The following is a 15,279-nucleotide window of genomic DNA, read 5'->3' as shown; positions in this document are numbered from 1 at the left end:
CTCGACAAAAGCAACAGAGCTGATATGAGAACATTACAAGTGAACAAATTACAAAAGCAAAAGTTACAATACCTGAGGCAATAATGACAATTGTGTGTGTACAACGTACAAGAAGTAGCAAAGACAGTGGGGAGGTTCATTCTGTGAGGGTCAGAATGTCAGACTGAAGTCAAGCTTTGACCGGGAGGCGGCATGCGCACACACACAGCAGAGAAAACGAGGCTTCGTAGAGCAGACAGTAAAGAATGGTGCACGCGCGCCCAGCATCTGCTTCAATTACCGCAAGCCATGACAGCTGGTAATTGAAGAAATATGGCCTTCTGCTGCTCATGTCCGGACGGAATAGGCACGAGGCGGAGCAACTCTACCAACTATAGCCTATTGCGTGCTGTCTTCTAAAAAGACAGGCATGCAAGGCCCAATTGCCATGCAGCTGCCAAAAAAACATGGCAAAAATCACGAGCATTCAGGAATCTGTTAGGTACGATTTTCGCAGCCCTCAGAAAAGGACTCTTAAGCCACGCCCACTTCGTGGGACGTAGGCCGAGCTCTAAAAATACTAGTGCAGATAGAAGCAAACTCTTAAATGTCCTTTTTAAGAATGGATTACTCAAAAAAAAGACAGAGACCCTGATCACAACTGATATGGGACTCTTGCATAGAAAATTACCCATACCATGGTATCTGTCCTTCTGGTGTGGTAAATAAAGATTTACCGTATACTTAATTTCTATGCGGTATAAGTTCAATAAAATAGCTCAATCAAAAGGAGAGGCAGAGTCCGTGGAGTCTGAGTTTATAAGGGTTTTATTCCATGTAATGGAATGGTTCGAACCATGGTATCATGTTCCATCACCTCGAAGGTTCAGGAAGGGATAGACAATGCTTTATTAACAGTGCACATTATATATAGTAAAAGCATACAATGGTGATGGATACAGAAGGCGTAACAGCTGAAAGAAATGAGATAAGAACACATGTGCGTTACAGAAGGCGTGCACGAGAGCGTACACGGAGGTGTGTGCTAGAGACGTCACATGAAAGTGTCACAAGTGGGTGGAGTCATAGAGGAATCCTGCAGTGTCAGCAGAAATATATGGCTGGATGCGCGCACAGGCAACATGACGTGTGATTGACGTGGAACTGGAGGGTGAAGGGGACTTGACATTTAGCACCAAAAGGGGAGACAGAAGTCTGGCGTGTCAGAACAACCTAAACCCAATCATATCTGATATCTTGTGTTTGAGGAACCGTTTTATCTAGAAGGAAAGTCTTTCGGGTAAAGGCTATTCTATACTAACTGCTAGTGCGCGCATATGTGTCTACGTGTCTACGTGTAATGCATGGGCCTACCATGGTAACTGGAGCAATGAATTACTTACACAGAGACAGAAAGGCCGGGCCCTTTGCTCTGCAGCTGGGGAGATGTTTACCTAAATCACTAGACAGGAATGTATTTTCGAGGAGCGGAGCAGATAACTTGAAGGCCAATTTGTCTTTGGCAGGCAAGCAGGCCGAGCCGGGCACCGCTCGCCGCGCAGGGAGTAAGGCAAGGGTCACGGATGCAGGTCCAGGCTGTAGCTTTCTGAGGCAGAAGACAGAAAGGGCTCGATGGCAGAAATCAGGGCCTAACTCAACAGAGCCAGGAAAACGTGAAAGTGCACCATGTAAAGACGGTGGCACGGCATACTTAGGAACGGAATTATCGACCCATCCATGGTGGATCTGATAGAGGACATGTTAACGTTGGACGCAAATGTATTTGCGTCTTCATATCTAGTCATGGAGGGAAATTACATGTACTTGAAGCACGTACATGGAGCCGTTGGGGTCTACGTTAGGGGACACAATTGACCATAAAAATTCCAATTACCTCATTCCCTCCTTGTCCCCTACGGACCCTTCATGATATATCAATCTTCATTAGTCCATCTATTTGTTCATATAACATCATTTGCTCTTCCTTTTTCAGGCGGGATTTAGAACGTGGACTTGGATGAGGAATACATGATGTGGCGCACAAGCCGCAAATCGCTGGCCCACACTGTAGACATAGGCAACAACTGAATACTATGAGAAGGGCTATTCCGAGGAAAGATAGGACTTTCCATCCCCAGGCTGATAACACGCTCCAGAGCCAACCGGACCAAGTCCAGGTGCCTGGGTTCTGGTGTATCTGACTTGCAATCTTGTGGAGACGGGTAATGGCTCTATATACTGATGGTGCATTTTCTGGAATGAAAACACAGCAACTCGATCCGATGACTCTACAAGCTCCGCCCCTATTGGCCAGGATGACGTCAAGAACAAGACGATTCTGAAGAACGACAAGTCTCATAGCAGACTGTTCCTCTGTTAAGTTGCCTAGGGCGGAAGTAGTTTCATTCACTACTGCTTCAAGTGTTCTTGTTAATTTACGTATCAGTTTACTATTCGAGACAGTGCCTAAATAGGGAAAGAAACCTTTATTAAAGTCTGTATATTGCTCCCATGCTGTTTCAGTATAGTCGACAATCGGGAGATCTCTCTTGGGTCTATTGTGTACTAGATGGGAGTCCCTATGATAATCAGGTGGGGCTAGGAAAACAGGTGGCAGAAGGAAGGCAATGTAACAAGTATCATCCCAATCTAGAGGTAAGCGAACATAAGCCGTATGTCCACAAATGAAATAGGAATGACGGGAAGCTTTGAATGTAGACTTGCCTTTATCACTGAATTCAATCACAGTAGTACACTTACTATGACCTAGGTGTACTGAACCATTCTTTCTGACACATAATTCACCTTTAACTGGTAACACTGACATAGCAGGTAAGTCTGGTTTTGTATCGGACTGTACATTCAGAATCATGAGGTTAAGTGTAAAATTACCTAATCCATACACTTCGTTTTCTAGATCGGTCCCTGTCCTTTGTGGAAGACCCTCCTTGTCGGGGAAACATACTTTATGCATAACTGTGTTCAGATTTCCCCATACCCAATTGCCCTGATAAACTATGGAATCGGAATTTAAAGAATTTATTAAACTAAACCATGCGCCACAGGAACCATTGTGTGTAAACGGGTACGGAAAGAGGGGCAGAACTCCCTTGTATTTCTGATAGGGAGGGAGTCGGCCACATATCCAACAATTTGTAGCGTTGCTGGTCTGATGAGAATGATGTAACATACTGATGAAAGTGTTGTTGCGCAGCGCACGTCGGTAAGATAACTCGTGAGGGGGCAGTTCACTGAAAGTATGCTCGACAGTGTCATTTGGGAAAGAATGTGCACGTATGAAGATAGGAAAGTACATGTGTAATAATATGCTTGCAGCAATTATCGTAAGACTCAGAAAAAACATAATCAATAATGTAATAATGCAATGGCTACGGAGAGATTTACAATATTTCTCTTTTTTGATCTGTTTCTGTCTATCTCTCTCTCTATTGGGGTCTAACTGATACATGTCAGGAACCTGTCTAACCGCTTCACCTAGGGGAGGACTTAAACAATTAAACTGTCTGACTTGCTAGACCTCAATTTCAGTTTATACTCCTGCTGAGGAGTTTTCTCTACCAGGGGGAGTTTAGTATCAGTCTCTGGAATGGGGCAAGGCTGAGAGTCAGTATTTGGCGGCAGTCCATAGTATTTCTTGATGTGGCTGGAGTGGAGCCAGCCTTTGCGGCCCTCCACCTTCACTGCCGTCCTTGTGGTCAGTAGAACAAGCTTCGGCTCCTGCCAGCGGGGCTCCAGCGGACTCCTCCTGTCGAAATTACGGATAAACACGTGGTCTCCAGGGACGATCTTGTGTGGCTTCACCTCGGTGTTGTCGGGAAAGGCTGCAGCTACCTGTGAACGACATGATTGTAGTGCAGACATCAAGGAGGCAAGGTAATCCGTCAGCATATTACAGTCAACATCTGTGATCTTACGAGGAGAGGCGTCCCTCACATATTCGGTGGCCTACCAAAGACCACCTCGTACGGGGATAGCCCTGTTCTAGAATGAGCTACCATTCTCATGTAGAAAAGTGCAACTGGTAATGCTACAATCCAATCAACGCCTTTCTCTTTACATACTTTTGCAAGGCGTGTTTTCAGAGTCTGATTGTGTCTCTCTACGAGACCTGCTGCCTCGGGATGTCGGACACAATGGAACTTCCACTGATATCCTAGCAGGAGTGATACCTGCTTCATAAGCTCGGACGAAAATGGCTGACCATTATCTGAGTACACGATACGGGGTAAACCATACCTGGGGAAAAATTCACGTACCAGCTGCTTGGCAGTGGTCGGAGCAGTGTAATCTGGGACTGGATATGCTTCTGTCCATCGGGAGAGTGCACATACAACTACGAGGACATATTTGAATCCTCGACAACGTTCCATCTGGATATAATCCATCTGAAGGACTTCAAAAGGGTGTTCGGGAGGATGAAATCCACCTTGCTCTACGGGAATGCCTTTACCTGGGTTGAACTGACAACAGATCATGCAAGTACGCACTTTCTGTTTTGCTGCTGCTCGTAAATGCTTATTGAACCAAAGGTTTTGAATACTGTCTAACATGGCTTTTTCTCCTAAATGTGCTGGACTATGTGCTGTGTTGATGATAACTTGAACCATAGAGTCGGGGAGAAACCATGTGGCTTTTCCCTTCGTCATCCATCCCTGTTCTGTCTGTATCCCTCCTAGTTCAGTCCATTTCTTAATTTCATCTGGTGTAGCATGTGTCTGTATGTCAATTACATCTAGGGCGGGATCCCTAACTGTCATGCAATGTGTCGGTATCGGGACTATTGTCTTTGTCATATCAGTTGTGTGAGTATGAGTCTGAGCTGTATGTTTGGCTGTTCGATCTGCCAGGTCATTACCCTGGGAAATGGTATCTGTAACTGTCGTATGTGCTTTGCACTTCATAATGGCTATGGCTGTAGGCAAATGTATTGCTTCTAACAGAGCTTGAATGAGGGGTCCGTGCTGGATCTTGGCACCGTGAGAGGTTAAGAAACCTCTCTCTTGCCAGAGGACTCCGAAGTAGTGTACAACTCCGAAGGCATATCGGGAATCTGTGTATATGTTAACTTTCTTATTCTTGGCTCGAATGCAGGCTTAAGTCAGAGCGATGAGCTCTGCTGCTTGAGCTGACAGGGTGTCAATACGATGTGTTTCTATGACTTCAGTTTCCGTCGTGACTGCGTAGGCGGCCACTAACTCTCCTGTACTTGTTCTCATACATGAACCATCCACATAAAGTGTCAGGTCTGGATCTGGTAATGCGATATCTGTCAAGTCTTGTCTGGGTTTCGTCGTAATGGTAATGACTTCAACACAATCATGTGCTAAAGGGTCTGTCTCACTTAATGGCAAAAGTGTAGCAGGATTCAATGTATTGCAGCATCTGATTTCTATGTGTGGCTGAAACAATGTCAATTCATAACCTGTCAGTCGTGCTATAGTCAAATGCTGAGTCTGTGTTCTGTTCAAAAGGACTTCCACGGAATGTGGAACTTGTACTATCAATTGATGTCCCAATACTATGGAATCACTTTGTCTGATCGCTAGAGCTGTTGCTGCAACTGATTTCAAGCACGCAGGCAGAGCCTGGGCTACTGGATCCAATGTACTAGAAAAATAAGCACACGGTTTGTGTGAACCTGCTTGATCCTGGGTGAGTACTGACAATGCAGTACCTTCGCGTTCTGTGACAAAAAGTGTAAAAGGCTTGTTGTAACATGGTGTTGCTAACACTGGTGCTTGGCATAAGGCTTTCTTTAATTCGTCAAAGGCTTGTGTATGTTCCTGAGTCCAAGGGAGGACAGTCGAAGATGCTGCCTCCTGTGTTGTCAACTGCATGAGTGGTTTAGCTAGGAATGCGTATTGTGGAATCCATTGTCTGCAATAGGAAGTGAGTCCAATAAAGGCTCGTACTTCTTTCTGTGTCTTGGGTTGCGGAAGATGTACAATTAACTGTATTCGTTCAGGTGTAAGCTGCCTACCCCACTTGGTCAGCAAGTGCCCAAGGTACACCACTTGCTGAGCACAGAATTGTAGCTTCGAAGGAGACACCTTGTGTCCCTTGTCCGCCAGGAAATGCAAAACTGTCAGTGACGCTTGTTCACACTCTTGTTCACTACGGGCGGTGATCAGTAAATCATCGACGTACTGGAGTAGGGCAGTGTTGTCAGGCATGTGGATACTGTCAAGTTGTCTTTTCAATGCTTGGCTGTAAATACTGGGGCTTTCTGTGAATCCTTGAGGTGCGCGTGCAAATTTGAAGCTTCGGCCATTTAAACAGAATCCGAAAAGGTATTGGCTTTCCGGGTCAATAGGAACACTAAAGAAGGCGTTCTTGAGATCGATTACAGTGAAGAACGTTTCTTCGGAATCAATGGCAGTCAAAAGGGACGAAATGTCGGGGACCACGGGATATTGTGGTACAATACATTTATTCAGTTCTCGTAAATCGATAACTAATCGATAAACTGGAGGTGCATTTGGATCTGTACGTTTAAGAATTGGGATGATAGGGGAATTACATAGATTGGAGTCGGTTTCGACAACCACTCCTTGTGCAATGAGCTCGTCAATTATTTTCAGTAAAGCCACTACAGCATCTGGTGGTAACTTGTATTGTCGAATGCGTGGTAGTACTACTCCTGGCTTGAGTGTGACACAATGTGGAGTAATGTGCATGCAACCTACATCAGCGGGGCCTTGTGCCCATAAATGTGCAGGAACATTCTGTAACCTGGGATCAATATCTCTCAACACGTAGTGACCCTTAAAGTCGCGCAAAAACAATCTTACTCCTTCCGGAGAACAACAAATTACAGCTCCTAGAGCTTTCAGAGTCTTAATTCCAAGTAAGTTTTCTTGACATGATTTCGTGAGCAATAAATCTGTAGTGCGGGACAATGGACCAACTGCAAGGGGGACTGGTTTTGATACTTCATTAACAATAGGTTTTCCTGAAAATCCAAGGGAAACATTGTGTGAGCCTGAGAGGGGTGCCCCTGGAACTTCGTCGTGACTGATTGTTGTCCTGCTTGCCCCTGTGTCAATCAAAAACTTTCTATCTTTCCCTAATACCTGACTATGTACATAAGGACCCTCTTGATCTACAGGAACCTCAATAAGAGGCAAGCCAACCTCCCTCTCTAGGCTGTTTCATGTGTATCGTTGATAATCGGGATAGTCGGTTTGTGCATACTGGTACATCTGTTGTGTTGTATGTTGGGTTGCGGCAATGGGCTGTGGCTGTGATACCGCTACGGTCTGTTGTGCAGCCTGAATAGGCATAGGCTGTGTATTCTGTGGAACATGTTGTTGGACCTGGTCCTGTCTAGGAGGACGCGGTCTCTCTTTAGTTTTACCTGTGGCTATGTTGTGTTTCAAAACTGTACAATCGTTTACATAGTGACCTGGCTGTTTACAATAGTTGCATGTCCCCTTAACAGGAGCTGCTGAATTATTTGACTGTTGTTGTGTCGTGCCCTTTTTATGACCGTCTGCTGGAATTGACTGAGCAACTAGTATTTTCATTTTTGTGTCTTTCATACGTCTCTGTTTGTGATCATGTTCCTCCCTGATTCTGTTCTGGTGGTACTGTAACATCTGTAACATTTGTGAAGGCGAATTAGCTTGCCATGTGCTCTCGACTTTCAATACACGGTTCTTAACCTGGGGCAGGGAATTCGCTACTAATTTCGATACAAAAAGGTGTGGGTATGACTCGCTGCTTGCTTTCAGGCCACTATTAATAATAAAACATTTCTCAAATCGGGAATAAAAATCACTAGTGTCTTCATCGAGTTTCTGTTTGCAGGCTGAGATTGCATCCCAGTCCTCCTTTTTAGTTGCTAACAATCGTGGCAAAACCTGTACTAACAATCCTGGTAACGCTTTAGTTTTATCCCCAAGACCCAAACCTGGTGTTCGAGTCGTTTCTTCATTTTCTAATGCAGCCCAATCTATCTTTTGGTCTCCCACCTCCCATTCTTTTTCTTTGAGTTTTTCGTAAATACCGGCAGGCAATAATACTTTCAATATTTTCATAATGTCTGGATAGGTGTAATCTCCCATGAGTAACATGTCTTTTATTTCGCGATGAAAACCTGCAGGGTCTTTATCATGACTGGGCACTATTTTCTTCATTTCCAATAATTCCATTATAGTGATGGGCGTGTATACATACACACGTGAAAGGGTATCATCAGCATTCCTGACTGGATGTACTTCTCGTAAAGGATTCTGTTTGTCAAAGTCAAAGTGGAATGGTTTCCTGACTGGGGGTGGAACAGAAACAAGATGTGGAGCCAAGAAGGTTCTATATTTGTGGCGTTGTTCTAGAATCGTTTCAATTAGTTCAGTACCTAGACCTCTCCATCTTCTCAGGAGTAAGTCCTGTAGTAAGTTATATAACGGACCTGGGTCAGATGCTCTATTTTCATACTGTATAATGAGGTGTTGTGTCATGTATATACCAGCTAATCGCTGTTCTTCTGGAATAAGACTTAAAAATGTTTGCACTACCGAATCATCCTTATATATGCTGTCATCTCCGGCCCACTGTACTGCGGACCGAGCTAGTTCCTGATCACGTAGGGTATTGAGTTCTTGATAACCTACCCTTTCTTTTAGTACTTTGTCTGTCATTTGGAACACATGTTCAAGGGTACATCGCTCTGGTATCGGACAGAGGTAACGTTTCTTGTTTTCAAACGTTTCTTGTTTGCGAATGGGTATGTCGAAGGGCCTATCAAAAGAATGCGGTCTAGGGAGTTTCTCTCTGCCTGCATATCCTATCATCTTTTTATCTGACTGTTGCGAGGTTTCTGCTAGATCCTCTGTATCATCCTCCTCTTGCGAGGAAGTTGGATCGTCTAATTCAAGTTGTTCTTCAGGTGCTCGCTGGGCATGTATTTCTATTATTTCTTTACGGATCTTTCTAACCATAGTATGTACATTGTTCTCCTTATCATGTTTACCATCCGCAACATTCTGGCTCCATCTATTCAGTCTATTCATCTCACTTTGTGGAAAACCTGCCTGATCTTGTTCTCTTATTAAACAATTAACCAAAAATCGCATTATTAAACCTTTGTTCTCAACTTTCTGACGTGACATGGCTTCAGCAACACACTCCGGTCCTTCTCCTGTTCTTATAAAATAATACAATTTGTCTAGATGTTCTGGCATTTCTGGTAGTAACATCAAATAATCTGTAACACGTCTCAAACGTAGGGACGCTAACAACATGGGTCCTGTCGTACCAGGCACTGTGTCATATCTGCAGTCTGTAAGTTCTCTTCTAAGTTGTTCGGCCGGTGCACCTTTAGGCGTCCGAGCCTTTGCTAACTCTTTCATTGTCACTCGGTGTAACGGTGGGGGTGTTTGATAACCTCCTGTAGCACCTCCTGAAGCGGAGGCTTGAGCATAACCTGGCTGTAGGGTCGGTACCTGCTGTAGCTGGGTTGGATCCTGGACCGTGCCAGTCCCAAAAGGATTAGATGGATGCAGTTGTTGAATACCAGGGGGAACAACGGGAGCGGGTGCGGGTAGCGAACCTGGAGGGGTCTGCTGTTGCGGACCTGGGGGCTGATGATCAGGGGGCGGGTTACCGTCAGCAGGTGGTACACGGGCAGGTACATTGGCATATGCGGGAGCTACATCATCCAAGTAGGACGAAATAAAAATGTCTGCTGCGGTCTTGTGACGTAATTTAGTCGGAACCAATGGAGGGGGCAGATTTTTCGGTGTTTCCGGGGTCGCCTTGGGCAGGCCCTCGGCCAGGACTGGATACAATCCTGTCAAAATGGCATTACTCTGTCTGTCGTGTTGTTCCATTCTAACTCGTTCTCCTTCTTCTAGTAGCTCTTTTTCTTTGGCTTTTTCAGAATCCTCTCTACTTTTCTCTGTTTTTCTGAGTGCTTTTTCTGTCCGTCTGTGTGATTCTTTACGCCATAGTTCAATGGCATCTTTCTGCGACTGTCTGGCTTTCTTTTTCCACAACGCTTCTTCTACTCTCATGATGCACTCGGCATCCCATGTCCCTGTAGCGGGCCATTTCTGATTCTCTGCTAAGTCCTTAGTGTAATCCACCCACAAGTCGAGATATAATACGGCATCTAAGCCGTGCTTGTGGTACATAAAATAACTGGGAGTGTCCCTGGGTGGGATGGGAACAGCTTCCTCAAGTATCCCTTTTCTAGTTCCTATCTGTCTCAGTTTAGAGAACAGAGGCATCTTGTAACTCGATACCTGATACTTACTCGAACTTGAACACAACTAATACAATAAACACAGGAATGAAGATCAAACAATCACTCATACCACGACATTAAAACACATTTAAACATTTCAGAACGAACAATAACTAGATAATCAGGTACTAGATATACTGCTAAACAGTACAGATACACTGCTAAAACAGTGCAGACCGGGTCTGTGTACCCAAACCCGTCTTGACCGGACACAAATTAATGCACCCGTCTGGATACGTCCCCAGCAACGGTACTCACCGGGAAGCACGGAACGGAAGGCCTCAGAAACTCGACTGGACAGGACCGGACTGGACTCGACTCGACACGTGACGTAGGTACTTCGGAACTGGTGGGCCTCTAGACACCTCGGACCTTGCTCTCTCGGCTGGGCTCTGGTCGGGATCCTCCGCACTCCTCACCGCCTCGTCTGGATGTCGATCGCAGTCTCTGTCACCTCCGTAGGCCTGAGGGAGATACAGGAAATCCTGCGGGTACGCGTAATTGTCCGTCACGGCTGTGGCAGGGGGCAAGGCCTGCAACGCATCGCCAGCGTGTAAGGTGGGGGAGGGGTCCCTATTCGGGCGCCAAATTATGTGGTAAATAAAGATTTACCGTATACTTAATTTCTATGCGGTATAAGTTCAATAAAATAGCTCAATCAAAAGGAGAGGCAGAGTCCGTGGAGTCTGAGTTCATAAGGGTTTTATTCCATGTAATGGAATGGTTCGACCATGGTATCATGTTCCATCACCTCGAAGGTTCAGGAAGGGATAGACAATGCTTTATTAACAGTGCACATTATATATAGTAAAAGCATACAATGGTGATGGATACAGAAGGCGTAACAGCTGAAAGAAACGAGATAAGAACACATGTGCGTAACAGAAGGCGTGCACGAGGGCGTACACGGAGGTGTGTGCTAGAGACGTCACATGAAAATGTCACAAGTGGGTGGAGTCATAGAGGAATCCTGCAGTGTCAGCAGAAATATATGGCTGGATGCGCGCGCAGGCAACATGACGTGTGATTGACGTGGAACTGGAGGGTGAAGGGGACTTGACATTTAGCACCAAAAGGGGAGACAGAAGTCTGGCGTGTCAGAACAACCTAAACCCAATCATATCTGATATCTTGTGTTTGAGGAACTGTTTTATCTAGCAGGAAAGTCTTTCGGGTAAAGGCTATTCTATACTAACTGCTAGTGCGCGCATATGTGTCTACGTGTCTAGGTGTAATGCATGGGCCTACCATGGTAACTGGAGCAATGAATTACTTACACAGAGACAGAAAGGCCGGGCACTAGACAGGAATGTATTTTCGAGGAGCGGAGCAGATAACTTGAAGGCTAATTTGTCTTTGGCAGGCAAGCAGGCCGAGCCGGGCACCGCTCGCCGCGCAGGGAGTAAGGCAAGGGTCACGGATGCAGGTCCAGGCTGTAGCTTTCTGAGGCAGAAGACAGAAAGGGCTCGATGGCAGAAATCAGGGCCTAACTCAACAGAGCCAGGAAAACGTGAAAGTGCACCATGTAAAGACGGTGGCACGGCATACTTAGGAACGGAATTATCGACCCATCCATGGTGGTTCTGATAGAGGACATGTTAACGTTGGACGCAAATGTATTTGCGTCTTCATATCTAGTCATGGAGGGAAATTACATGTACTTGAAGCACGTACATGGAGCCGTTGGGGGTCTACGTTAGGGGACACAATTGACCATAGAAATTCCAATTACCTCACTGGGATGGAGAAATAACAGTCCATTAAAAGTTGTTCCCTGAGAAATGGGGAATAACATGCAGGAATTGGTACTTCAGCAACTACTTACACATTTGCTCCATATTAGGTAACTCTTTTCATCCAGATATTCAACTTGGTTTAGCAAGTGAAACATCTGGTTAAATACACATGGGAGCTGAAAGAGCACTGGGCCATGAAATGTAACCTCTTAGTCAAGTCGTCAAAGAATTTCCCCCATTGGTCAAGTGGGACTTTATTAGCCGACAAGATGCATTGCAAAGGAGTTCTCATCAACAATACATTTCTTACTTGTGAAGCCAGGGAGACTCAACAATAAAGGCTCTGAATATCTAACTATGGTTAAAAGTGTTTACTTTGGATTGCCAATCAATTCAGTATATACAGACACCAGAAATAAGATCAGTAAATGCAGAAATACAAAAGGTAAACTGAACTTTCTCTGTAGGATAAGGTGCAACAGGATGATATATCCAATTGCAATAATCACGATTACATAAACAAAGATGAAAGCAAACAGGTGTTCCATATAGAAACTTTGAAAAGGAAGTTGTCCTCTCCCAACATGGACTAGATAAAGGTTCATCTAATAAAAATCTCTAAATCTGGAGCTTAGGACAAAAGGAAGGAAAGGTGTCAGCAAGATCAGGCTTCAATAGAAGTCTAAAGAAAAGGAAATCAGTGTTTTGTATAAAACTTCACACTTTCAAGAATAGGAAAAACAAAAAAGGTCTTTTCCCCTCCAAGTCTAAATGGGATCTGCTCTTCTCTACCTACAACTGTGAGAACACCAATTTAAAACTAACAGGAGATTCGAAATATTCTTCTCTCTCTCTCACACCACCAAGGACCAATAAGGTAACTCCTGGAATGCATCTGCAACATCAGTTCAGGTTGACACCTTATTGAAATGCAGCTTTGGTTCTCAGCATTGAACATTTTACCATCCTGGTACATGATAAACAGAAGGCTTCTTTCGGACAATGTTTCTCCACGTTCACAGCCACGTTTCCTCTCAGGCCTCCCTTCTCTATCAGTCATCTAATGCAGACAATAAGCCTTTTTCTAGATGAAGACTATCATGACAAAAAACCTGCAATGGAAGAAAAAAACCTTCTGGCAAAGAAAAATGCATTTCAACTAAGGCCTATAGTGAGGCTAATTTTAGTTAGGCACTTTAATGCGTACTTCGAATACATGCTTCTACATGCATTTGTACTATAGGAACAAATGCAAAATATGAGTAAATGAGCAGGGGAGCAGAGGTAACAGTAGGTTAACCGCAGGGAAGGGACCCTTGACGAAGTAAGTGTTTTCCTCCGTACTAGAGGATTCAGTAGGAGACTTAATCTATCACCCTTTACGTTAATGGACTTATGGTATATGTGTTCTCTTTGTTTAATTTCTCCACTACCTGAACATAGTGTTTGACTACAGGGCCTCCCTCTCATGCCCCTGTGGGAGCAGATACCCCATTTAATATTGGGTGAGTGAGTATCAGCCTGAAATACAATATACTGTCATTTTCTTACAATACATTTTATGAACGTGAAAAAGAATGGTGCACGCGCGCCCAGCATCTGGGCATTGGTATGAATGTGAGGAGCCCTACACCAAGGGCCTGTGTGTGCGAATGAGTTCACATATAAAGACATCAACGTGAAATCCACGGTTATTTTCCATATAACTTCTATAATATAGGCCTCTACAGTTCCCTCCTTGGTAAGAGGAGATTCTAGTGGCACTGTGAGCTTGTTGGTACAAGAAGGCCAACATACCCGGTGGGAGTGATCAGAGTTTATCTGACACCAATCCTACAGTGTATGTTGTCTAAACGTGCAGATCCTGTATACTTTTTATAGGAACTACACAACACTACAGGTTGTGGTGTTAAATGGAAATAACGCATTTTTGAGTACATTTATCTGTTTTTTTCACTGGGATCACTGCACACTGTGCTCTCCTAGTGAGAATACCTGGACATCTATAACAGCACTAATAACTAAGGGACTGTACTGTGAAATGTCACAACTGTGTGTCAACCTTTGGGTTTACAGCAATAACTATAGCATGTACTTTGTACCTTTTATTTTACAGGTATTTCTCTGAAAATGCTGCGACTAGGATATGACCTCCTATAAAAGAATTTTTTCACATGCAAATTGCATGCACACATCATTCAAGTCTTTGGGTGAAGTGACTTCTTCGCTACCCACCTTAATGAAAGCCCAGGACCTTAAATAGCCCATTGGCTAATGGCTGAAACATTTTGGTGTTTTAGGGTCATAGGACCATCACATCCTCATAGCCCTGTGTATATATTTTGTAATCTTCCCTCCCACCCTACGAATAAAGGATACTTTTGGAGTGGGAGAAGAATTGTATCTTTAAGGTTATGCCCCAATACACCTAGTCTTCATAAGTGCTCCCTCAAATATGGTTGAGCCCACCCCGACCATTAGGATTTGGGGTGAACCCGATGATGAAGCATGTCGCTATTAGAGTGAGTGGGTTTATATAAAGAAAAGGATCCCTTTTCCTTCCCACCCACAATAGGGAGTGTATTGCCATCCGGCGTACCATCCATTCCATAGTCCCTGTCTCTGCTGCAGGAACCATCTAAGTTCCTGAGGGGGTATTATTTTGTTTGCTGAGCCTACGACAGGGAGGATGTATCACTTCCATCCTCCCCATTTGAGGACCTCTCTACCCTTCTAGGGTTCCCATTTGGGACCCCTAGCCTTGTGTATAAGGGTATCCTCGGAAACTACACTACAAGTCTGTCCTTTTTATAGTTTTCTCTTTCTACTACTTCTCCACAACTTTCTTTCTGACCATGTTCATCGAAATCGTTCTTTTCGTGGTTCCTTATCACTTCCCCCTTTGTCACTCAATGTGGATGGCCACAAACATCCTGAGTTGTGGCAAGCTCAGTTGTTTCATGGTTGGAAGAGCAGAAGTCTTCTTTTCTGCTTAACTGTGCCTCAGTCTCTCTCAGGTCCTGGTCCTGGAGTGACATCTCAAGAAGATGGGTTTACAGATCCACTTGTTCCCTTGTTTCGGTCTGTTGTCCCTCTTGGTCTCGGGAGATAGTTAACTGTGTTCTTTCCTTCCGCCTCCTCCTCCTATCAATATCATCGTCATCCAGGGGAACAAAACACCAAGTCTGTCCTTTCTTTTTTATAAGTTTCTTTTTCCACTCCTTCCTTATGTCTTTTTTTTCTTTTCTCAGTTTCTCAGTTTCTGGTCTCTTGTCCCTTTTTACTGCCTATCTTGCA

The sequence above is a fragment of the Lissotriton vulgaris genome, chromosome 5 (assembly GCF_964263255.1).
Source record: "Lissotriton vulgaris chromosome 5, aLisVul1.2, whole genome shotgun sequence".
In the NCBI taxonomy this organism is placed as follows: Eukaryota; Metazoa; Chordata; class Amphibia; order Caudata; family Salamandridae; genus Lissotriton; species Lissotriton vulgaris.
This window is presented reverse-complemented; position numbering follows the sequence as displayed.